Raw genomic sequence first — 11,472 nt, 5'->3', positions numbered from 1 at the left:
TAGGTAGTTACTGTAAATTTCTCATACTGTATCTCTAGGGTGACAACAAGTCAATGGCAGCCTTGTTGTGATAATAGTCGCAAAATTCATTGTACCCTCATATTTTCAGGCCTAACAATTCTTTAACTCACTGTTAACTATATGTCTTTGCTAACTTTCCACAACAGCTGGGAATCTTTCTGCAAGTTACTTTGTTATTTGAGTGAGTTAGTCACTCATTCAACCAATTCATTCAAAATAATGATTCATTCAGGAATGCAAACAAGTAACTGTTTTTATGAGCGAGTTAACAAAACATTTAAAGAAACAATACATTAAAAACACTGATTCATTCAGGAACCAAAAAAGTGATTGTCTTTCTGAGGGAGTTATTGAATCATTCGCTCAAACGACTTGTTCATACACATGATTCATTCAGGAACAATACTGCTTGTTCAATGATGCACAATAACTTCTGTTGTATTATTTGGAACAATTTTTGGCAGATCAAATATAAACCACATAACTGGCAATACTGTGCCTGAAATGTACACTACATTTCTCAATATCAACATATTTACTGCATAATATGTAGACTGGTTTCTAGACCGTCAAAAAACTGACTGCATTTTCAATTATGAAAGTCTCCATGAGGATAACATTACATTACTTCAAAAAAGTTGCATGGCGTCCCTGCTATAATCAGCTAAAGCTAACTTAACTCCACTTAAACCACAAACAATGCAGCCTGTCTTTTCTAAAAACCTCACCAAATTTGCTATCCAAAGCTTCATTGGCTCATCTTTCACCATGTCAAAATATGCAAATGAACACAAAAGCCTTACCGCGCAGATGGCGAATTATGAACTTTCATGATGTCTGCTCAGATTTCCCTCATTGGAGCTTGCCTGCATATCTGTCGTCAAGACAATCTAACTAGTATGAAAGCTGTGTTGACAAGACGGGGTAGAAATATGGAAAAATAGACTTTTCAGTTATGATATGTTACATACGTTTACTTTTTAGAGGGTCATGGGCATTAAGGAACATTTGCAGACCAGATCTGTGAACCAAGCTGTTGTCTATATTATATTGTACACTCTTAAAAATAAAGGTTCTTTATTGGCATTGATGATTCTATGAAGAACCTTTAACATCCACGGAACCTTTCCATTCCACAAAAGGTTCTTTATAGTGGAAAAAGGTTCTTTGGATTATTAAAATGTTCTTCACACTAATAAAAATGGTTCTTTTAAGAACTATTCACTGAAAGGTTCTGTATGAAACTATATTAAATATTGTCACAATATACCAAATCGCTCACAAAACTGTTCCACGACTGCACTTTCCCTTTGTTCTCTACACTTAACTCACCCACATCCTGGATCACAGTGTAATTGTGGTTTACTTTGTCACTGAGCCCTCACAGACCAAATTTAATCCATCATGATTTCCACTTTAATGAATGAGATAGAGATAAGAGACAAGCAAAGAGAAAATTACCCAAACAATGCTTTATCTTCTTTGTCAGACAGACATTACATAGAAACAAACGGCAACAAATACACAATGTATCACTTTGATCCATTGAAAACAGATCTCTGTGGGATGGGTGACGTTTTAGGTTTTCAACCGGCATCACTGAAATAAACTGACTGACATGCCACATATATTGAGTATTCATATGTTCAATATCAATATATATATATATATATCAATATATATATATATATATATATATTGATATTATATATCAATACTTCATTCATCCTGGTGTTCTAGGGCGGCAGGCAGACACTTGTAATTATAGGACAGAAATTAAAGAAACATCAGGTTGTGTGTCTGTGGCTTAAAGATGTGAAACCGCACATCTGTGCTGCATATGTTTAGGAATGGGCATACTCCATCACATACTGTAGGATTGCTCATACAGAAATGCCCTGTTGGGAATGAATGGTTATGTACAATATCCCTGAAATGGATTTGGACACTTAAGCCACACTTACATTTTATACACTTAAACTAACTTTTCTACTTTTAACCAACCGGTCCTAAGATCCAAACCTTTTCTGCTCAAAATTTAGGTCAGTACGATATTTATTTTTATTTTTTCAGAATTTATTTTTATACAGCAAGGACACATTAAATTGATCAAAAGTGACAGTTAAGACATTTATAATGTCACAAGATTCATATTTCAAATAAATGCTGTTCTTTTGAAATGCCTATGTAATGTGGACTGGGGTCTTTAGCCTCCTTGTTAGAACACCCGATTCCCATGCCGGCGGACCTGGGTTCGAGTCCCACTTAGAGCGGGCAGTTCAAACAGTAGGGGTTACATTGGTGCCGTGACCCGGATGGGAGTGAGGTTTGGGGGGTGAGTGTAATGAAAACCAGCTAGTGGCTGAATCCCAAATGGCACACATCTATGCACTTCGGTCTTGTGGACTTACAATGGCTGCCGCGTATGCATGTCCATCCACGAGACCGTAGGGTGTCCCATTTGTCAATTTTAGGCTTCAGTATGGTGCTCACAAGTGCCCTCTTTGTGGCCGATATTCGCCCTCGATGTGCACTTTTGCTGAGCCCGCACTTGTGCGAGCTCAGCGGCAGACTTCTTCTCGACAGTCAAAGCAGCACTGTGCCACGAAAGTGCGGACTCGTAGGAAGTCCGCGAGTGTTTAGGGTGCCATTTGGGATTCAGCCAGTAAGAGCTGTCAAAACCTCACTCCCTTGACCTCGCAAGGTGCTCTAGCTACTGATGCTAGAGACTGTGGTCTTTAGCCTCCTTGTTAGAGCACCCGACTCCCATGCCGGCGGACCTGGGTTTGAGTCCCACTTAGAGCGGGCAGTTCAAACAGGAGGGGTTACATTGGTGCCGTGACCCGGATGAGAGTGAGGTTTAGGGGGGTGAGTGTAATGGAGACCAGCTAGTGGCTGAATCCCAAATGGCACACGTCTATGCACTTCAGTCTTGTGGACTTACAATGGCTGCCGCGTATGCATGTCCATCCACGAGACCGTAGGGTGTCCCATTTGTCAATTTTAGGCTTCAGAATGGTGCTCAGAGCTGTCAAAACCTCACTCCCTTGATCTCGCAAGGTGCTCTAGCTACTGATGCTAGAGACTGTGGTCTTTAGCCTCCTTGTTAGAGGACCCGACTCCAATGCTGGCGGACCTGGGTTTGAGTCCACCTTAGAGCGGGCGGGGTTACAGGAGGGGTTACACATATTCATAAAGTATCCTGAAAAAAAAAGTATCACAGTTTGCACAAAAATATAAAGCAGCACAACTGTTTTCATTGATGATTATAAGAAATGTTTCTTGAGCACCAAATTAGCATATTAGAGTGAATGCTGAAGGATCTTGTGACACCTAAGACTGAAAAATAGAAACTAAAATAGGAAATATTTTAAATATTTCATAATATTAATGTTATTAATTTTAAAAACATTAAAAAAATGGTACTGACCAAAACCGTTGAACAGTAGTCTACAGTATCATTTTTAACCTAAAAACCTCTTTTTTGTCCACAACTGAATTTGTGCTTTCTTTAAAATAAATGCCACTTGGTCCAAATATCCAAATAATTTTGGGGTCCACTGTATGGTTTTATATATTACTCAACCCTTCAACTCAAGCCTTCTTAACTCTTCAAATGACTAAGATTGTGGTCTAGATAAGGAAAATCAAAAGAAGCTCAAGTATCAGCGGAACCTCAGGGTTGTAAAATTGGTCCTGCACTAAAATCGCACATAATCAGCCAAAACTGGGGTAGCACTATAATAATATGGGAGGAAAACTGCAAGAATTTGACCTAAATGGGTAAAACCTTATGCTTACTGTCACATATTGTTAAAGGAATAGTTCCTCCAAAATTCTGTCATTATTTACTCAATCTCATGTTGTTCCAAACCTGAATGTCCAGAATCCTCTTTTGTCCTTTTTGAAACTTGACATGGCCACTATATACTTTTCTTCTCTTATGTGAAAAATAGAAGTAGGCATTCTGAAAAATTTATGGTGAAAGAAAGAAAGAAAGTAATACAAGGTTTGGAAAGACATGAGGGTGAGGAAATGATGACAGAAATTTCCTTCTTTTTTTTTTTATCAAAAAGGATACATGTGGATATGACTATGCTAAATTGTTTCCTAAATCATCAAACACAAATGCATATAGATTTGTCTATTTTTCCACAGTTACACCACTTCCCAGCATGCACTCTTGACAGTCTATAAATGAGTGTGTGGAAAAGCATGTCAGTAGTAAATAAATCAGAGGACAGATCATAGCATATTTACATTGAGCCCCGAGCTTGTGTGTCAAGCTCACACGGCTTGATGTTGACTGATTCTGGTCTGTATATGAGTGTTTATGTGACTCAGTGTCCGTTTCTACACGTGCATGCGCTCTGGCATTGTCTGCCCATCTATATGAAGCAAAGATGCCTGGGAATGTGTTTCTACACAGTGGAAGGAGCAGCTGAGAAATCTCCACCACAGGATTAGAGCCTGTGAAGGAAACACGGTGGGTTTCCAAAAGTTCCGTGCTGATGTAAAATGGATCGATCCTTCATGTTAATCCCAGTATTTACCCAACACACTCCAGTAACTATAAACACTGGCCGGCACACACAGCGAAGCGGATATGTGTGATCAATCAGTGAACAACTGTGGGAAAAAAAGAAAAAAAAAAAAACGGGTTTGTTGACAGGTACAGCAAAAAAATGCTGATTCTATAGAGCTTCATATGGTAGAGGACTTGAATGAGGCTATTTGTCTTGCCAAATCAGTATTATCACCTGATCCATCTCGTTCTCAAATGCTGTGATGGTTTCTTGGTAATGCTTGACAGATTTGCATTAAAGAATTTTATATAGGAATAGATCTTACAAGAAGAAATCAATCCATAATAAATTGAGGACTGCTTTGTACAACAAAGTATTTTATCTTACCAAATGAAAAAAAAAAAAAAAAAAACTGCACAGAGGTTGCTCTTTCATAGCTTAAGAGACTTAACAGGGCTCTCACTTTCTTTAAGTATCATTTGTTATATAATTTTTTACTCCGATTATACCTTTCAGAAGTTTGGGGATTTTTTAACATGTTTTTGAAGTCTCTTATGCTCACCAAAGCTGTGCTTATTTGACCAAAAAATACAGTAAAAATAGTCATTTTGAAATATTATTACAATTTAAAAATGTGCTATTTTAATATAGTTATTCCTGTGATGGCAAAGCTGAATTTTCAGTAGCCATTACTCTAGTTTTCAATGTCACATAATTCTTTAGAAAGATGAAATGCTTTTATTTTGTAACATTATAAATGTTTACTGCCACTTTTGATCAATTTAACACATCCTTACTAAATAAATAATTTTCTTAAAATAAAATCCTGATCTCAAACTTTTGAATGGCCGATTTGTCCTGAAAAAGGAAAATAAAATTGAAAAGAAAAGGTAACTATAATTGTTAACATGCATAGTAAAAACAACATAGAAATATTAATGTGAATAACACAGTAACTTGATTAGAAATTTTCGTAACACTTAATAAGGTCTCATTTGTTATCATTAATGTATTATGAAATAACAATGAGCAATACATTTGTTACAGTATTTATTAATCTTTGTTAAAATCTAGCTGTTCATTGTTTGTTCATGTTAGTTCACAGTGCATTATAATGAATGCTAACAAATACAACATTTGATTTTAAAAATGTATTAGTAAATGTTGAAATTAACAAAGATTAATAAATGCTGTAGATTAGAAGTATTGTTTATAGTTAGTTCATTTTAACTAATGTCATATGAGTTCAATGTGTGGTATTTGTGACGTCTCTTCTGAAACTTGAGAGGAGTAACAAGTCTTTCTAAGGAGAAACATCTAAAGGCCAAAGTATACCTCACTTTTTACGTGAATATGAGGCTCAGCATACAGTGGTCGTTAATTTTCGTTAAGAGTACGCGCATACTCTACGCGCACTGCCGGATTTTTGTAACCGCACATACTTGTACGCGCAGGTCGCACATGCGCATTTATTTTTTTTGGCAGTAATTAGTTTATCCACAAGGTGGCAGCCATGCCCTGGGGGCGTCGATTCAGAAAGTAGTCAAAGAAAAACTGCATAAACAGAACAGCTACAGTGACAATGGAGCCCTACATGGACGAGAGAGGTTAGAAAGAGGTTAGAGGGAGGTTAGAAAGTAACCTCATTTACAACTCTAGCATGAAAGAATATAAAGATGTTTATATTGTTTGTAACTCGTGGCGAGAGATTAAAACTGTGCATATGTCGAACGCTCGTGTATGCACAAGTCATGAAGTATAACGTTACTTTCCAAGGCTGTGCGCGTACACTAGCGCACAAGTAAAAAAAAAAAAAAAAACGAAGTATAACCAGGGCGTAAGAAGCAAATCAAAAGTCTCCATTTGCCCCATCTCATTGCAGTCTAGAAGAAATGACTTCGATATTAAAGAGACCTCATTTGTGATTCTGCTTTCTTTTGGGCTATTAAATAACCATCAAGAACTATTACAAAACATGTTAATTTCTATTTCAGCATTCTGAACGGATCCACTCACCAGGGAACTGTTCATTTAAACGCAGCACCACAAGGATCTCTCAAGGGAAATTATTTCATATGGAAATCAGAGAGGGCAAAGGAAGCTTACCTTGCCAGGGTCCTTCATTTTTTCTTACGCTTTTCGAATGGACCTGTCAGAGAACAGCAAAAGATATGTAATGCATATGCCCTATGGCCCAATCAAAATGACAACAGAGGAAATTTACTGGCAAAAATTATCTTCAGTCCATCATACAGGGCTAAAATAAATGTCCATGGGCACAGCTTGAAAAGAAAAATAGTGGACACACTTAACTTTCTAAACAGAATGTCAAGATTTTAAACACACATTAAATGCTGACAGAAAATTAAATATTTTCCTAGAACTCAATTTCATATAATTAATTGCATTTTAGGGCATGTGTGCAATGTGTGCGATATCTTTTAGGGCATGTGTGCATGCTATTTACACTATTATGTTTTTTTTATGACTAACTGAATACATTTTGTGTAATACATTAAACTGAAAAAGTATCTGAACTATTAAGCCACATTTTGTGAAATGTCAATTCAAATACCATTCAGGTTTACAGCACTTAGCAGATTCTTTTATGTGAACCATGTGACTTGGATTCATATCTTATATCTTATCCAAAGCCATATGGTATTATATTTTGTTGTATAATGCAATTATATTCATAGTGTGCACTGCAAAACAATGCTTTTCTTAATTTTGTCTTATTTCTACTCCAAATGTTTAAAATTTCTTAAATCAAGAAACATTATTACAGACAATTATTGTCTTGTTTTCAGGAAAAAACAACAACAAAAAAACAAGTCAAAATTAAGTGAATTAAAACAATTAAAACAAGCAAAATAATCTGCTAGTGGGGTAAACAAAATAATCTCATTTCAAACCAAAAACAAGATTATTTTGCTTACCTCACTGGCAGTTACAATATTATTACAATATTTTTTACTTGTCTAGAAAATGCTTCTTGATTTAAGAATTTTTAGATATTTGGACTGGAAACAAGATGAAAAAATCTAAGTAAGAAAGGCATTTTTTGAAGTGTAGTGATTTGCACATCCAGTGGCAACTTGTGTGATATTTCGCAATACATCTCCTTAATTATTAGTGGTGTAGAAAATAAGACTGAAAATAATATTAAAGAAATAATAAAATTATGCAGATACTGCACCATTGTTCAGCAAGCAATGAAAAGTAACATTTCAAGCTGAAGGTTTTCTTTGGGGAAAAAAAAAAAAGATTTCCTGCTTACCTTTTCCACATATAACCTTGATTCAGTAATAACATCTTAAAAGACATTTGGCATGTGGAAAAACAAACACCATCTTTGACTTTGTGAGCTGAACCTGTGTTGTCAGTGGCATTTGTGTAAGATGACTAGTGTGATGTTTTCAACACTCATTTATCATTTGTTCACTCTGGAAGCGATTCAAATTCTACTTTACTTGCTCTCGGATGGCCAGTGCTATACGGCTGAGCATCCAATAAAAAGGGGTCAGGACTTTTCATGGGTCACGACAAGTCAGACAAAAACATTCCATCGCCTAGGCTGTAATTTAACTGCTGATGGATGTGTACAATCTGGCATTTTTTTAGATGAATAGTTTCATACTTAATGCTTATAGGAGACAAATAGTACACAAAATACATGTCGCCCACATTTGTGTAATGGTGTAGTAAGGGAATAATGCAGTTAATTTTGAGGATATTTAGCAATGTGATTATGTCTGGAGTGGTGCTAACGCTTTGTGATTAAAGCATTCTCTTGAATAGAGACGAATGACAACACTGACACATTTAAAGCGCCTTGGGTCTGGTTCACATTAAATTGTCTTGATATTTAACTCTGTTATCAAACAAAAGTGTCAAATTCGGATCAGTAATGCTGCTGCTTTAAGGGCACACTGGGAATTTGGCATAATTATCTTTTGCTTAAATGCATTGAACATAAAGAACATTAAATAACAGAAGTTTTACTTTCATGGTGACTTACTGTACTTCCATATATTGTGCTTGTCAGAGCTATCATTGCTCACTGTGTTTACATAATACTGTTAATGATGTGCATATGCAGTGAAATCCAAAGGTTCAAATCCTCACAACCCAGTTTAATGTGAAACATATGATCAATGCATATTAACACAAACACATACAGTATACTGTATATATTATACAAGTAGCTGTTCAATATAGCTGTATATCAGCACGGCTGTGATTCAGCTATAGGTAATGACAGCGTGCTGATATACAGCCATATTGCATGGCTACGAGTGTGATAATGCGTTTATACAACAGTTCGACAGCGTGTAAATAAATAAAAAACAACAACGGATTGTCTTTAAAAACCCTCTTTTTGTGAGGAACTACTTTCCGCCACAGATTCAAATCTTCAAATCTCAAGTTGGCAGTTTAATAGTTGAGCCCAAGCCTCCATTACTAATTTCTAAAATGTCACTTTAGAACTAGTAACGAAGGAACGTTGAGTCGATTCATTGAAACTCGTAATATGTAGAGTATTATGAGAGAGATATCTACTAAGCGAGGATATTACCTGCATCTAGCTGATATTCTTCAGGTTTGAATGTCCGCTGAGGAAAGCAATATCTTTGTCTTTGTCCTTTTAACATTTAAGACATTCCCATGACAGCGCTAGTCAATGCATTTGTCAGTTGCATCTCATAAGATGTTTAAAGTAAAAACAACATCCTTGTTTCCTTGTTTCAGTCCATTTCAATATAAAAGTCTTTGCAACTGACTGACTCACACATAAAGACAGTCTTTGCCGCCATCTAATGGTGTATTAATGTAACTTTCACTGAAGTCAAAATCACTACCGGACTCTTTCAATACCAAAAAATACGCCATTTTATTTATATAAAATATTATCTATTGAACAATAATAATTAAATTAACAACAATAGCCATTATAACAGTATAAGAAGTTAAAAAGGAAATAAACACAAGCAAACAGTTCAGTCAAATGTACAAATGCAGCACTCTAGTTAGTGCAGGATTTAATTTCAATGTAAATAAAGTTATGAAACTTAATATATAATATAAACTTGATATACCCAAAATGAATTATACCTTGTGTTTAAACACTATCTACATAAAGCTCCGGGTATACTTTGGCTGTCCGTGTTCATGCACCATCCGCATGATGTAATTTTCATCATGTGGAGGGCTCGTGGCGGACGCGACTGCGCGTGCAACGCGTCCGGTCGCGCAAAGTGAAGTATAACCGGGGCTTAAGAGCCAGCTGCAAATTCCCAAAGGACTGGCTGAGATGAAGCTGTTCTCGGTGGGTACACGAGTGCTGAATGGTCGCTGACAGCCTGGAGCTTGCATTTCCGAAAGCGTCTAAACAAATTTTCAAATAGGTCCTGTTTACATATAAATTGCTTATCTGAGGTCTAAACAACAACATTCTTGCCTAAAAAAAAAAAACCCTCTTAAAACTACATTCCGTTACAAAATAACAGTAGTATCTACAGTGTTCAGTGTAAATGAGTACACCACCTTTGAAAAATAACATTTTAAATAATATCTCAATGAACACAAAAACAATTTCCAAAATGTTGACAAGACTAAATTTTATATAACATCTGTTTAACTTCTAACATGAAAGTAAGGTTAATAATATAACTTAGAGAACAACATTTTCAGTTTTACTCAAATTAAGGTAATGCAAAAATGAGTACACCCCACTGAAAGTTTTGAGCAAAGCTAAATTTTAGGCTACATCCACACGAAGGATGCCTTAGACTACAAATGTCTAATTTAACAAGAATTCAACAACAGGTGAGTCTAATTATTCATTACACAGGTGTCCAGCAGACAGTTGACAAACGGTGTTAAAACCCCTTCCCATTTCATGCTGTCAGCAATGGCACCACATGGAAGAGAAATGTCACAAAACCTGAGAAAGAAAATAATTTCTTTACACCAGAAAGGTGAAAGTTACAAGAAGATCAGCAAAGCTTTACTTATCAGTCAGAATACTGTAGCAAAAGTGGTACAAACATTTTAAAAAGATGGAACTGCAACCATCTCACAGAGACATCCAGATCGTCCACGGAAGTTAACACCTCGACAGGAGCGTCTTCTGATGAGAAGTGTTGAAGAAAATCGGCATGCAAGTTCACTGCAGTTATCTATAGAAGTAGAAAGCCAAACTGGGGTGACTATTTCCCGTGGCACAATATGGCGTACACTGTAGAGGAATGGCATGCATGGGTGCCGTCCACAAAAGAAGCCTCTCCTAAAGCCCAGGCACAAAAAAGCCCATCTAGAGTTTGCCAGGGACCATGCTGACAAAGATGAAGACTACTGGGACTCTATACTCCGGAGTGATGAGACCAAGATAAATGTTTTTGGAACTGATGGCTTCAAAACTGTATGGCATCGCAAAGGTGAGGAATACAAAGAAAAATGCATGGTGCCTACAGTGAAATGTGGTGGCAGTGTCCTTATGTGGGGCTGCAAGATTACTGCTAATGTCAGGGAGCTGCATTTCATTTCATTCATCATGAATTCACAGATGTACTGCTCTATACTGAAAGAGAAGATGCTACCATCACTCCATGCCCTTGGTCGTTGTGCACTTTTACAACACAACAATGATCCTAAATGCACATCTAAGGCCACTGTTGGATTTCTGGAGAAGAACAGGGTAAAAGTGATTCAGTGCTCCTGATCTGAACCCATTCGAACACCTATGGGGAATTCAAAAGAGACAAGTTGAGCATCACTCTCCATCCAGCATCCAGTCTCTAAAAGAGGTTATTCTTGAAGAATGGAAAAAGATAGATGTTGCAAAATTTTGCCAACTTGTTCATAATGCCTAAGACTTGGTGCTGTCATTAAAAATCATGGAGGCCATACAAAGTACTGGATG

Source organism: Chanodichthys erythropterus, chromosome 7 (assembly GCF_024489055.1).
Source record: "Chanodichthys erythropterus isolate Z2021 chromosome 7, ASM2448905v1, whole genome shotgun sequence".
NCBI lineage: Eukaryota > Metazoa > Chordata > Actinopteri > Cypriniformes > Xenocyprididae > Chanodichthys > Chanodichthys erythropterus.
This window is presented reverse-complemented; position numbering follows the sequence as displayed.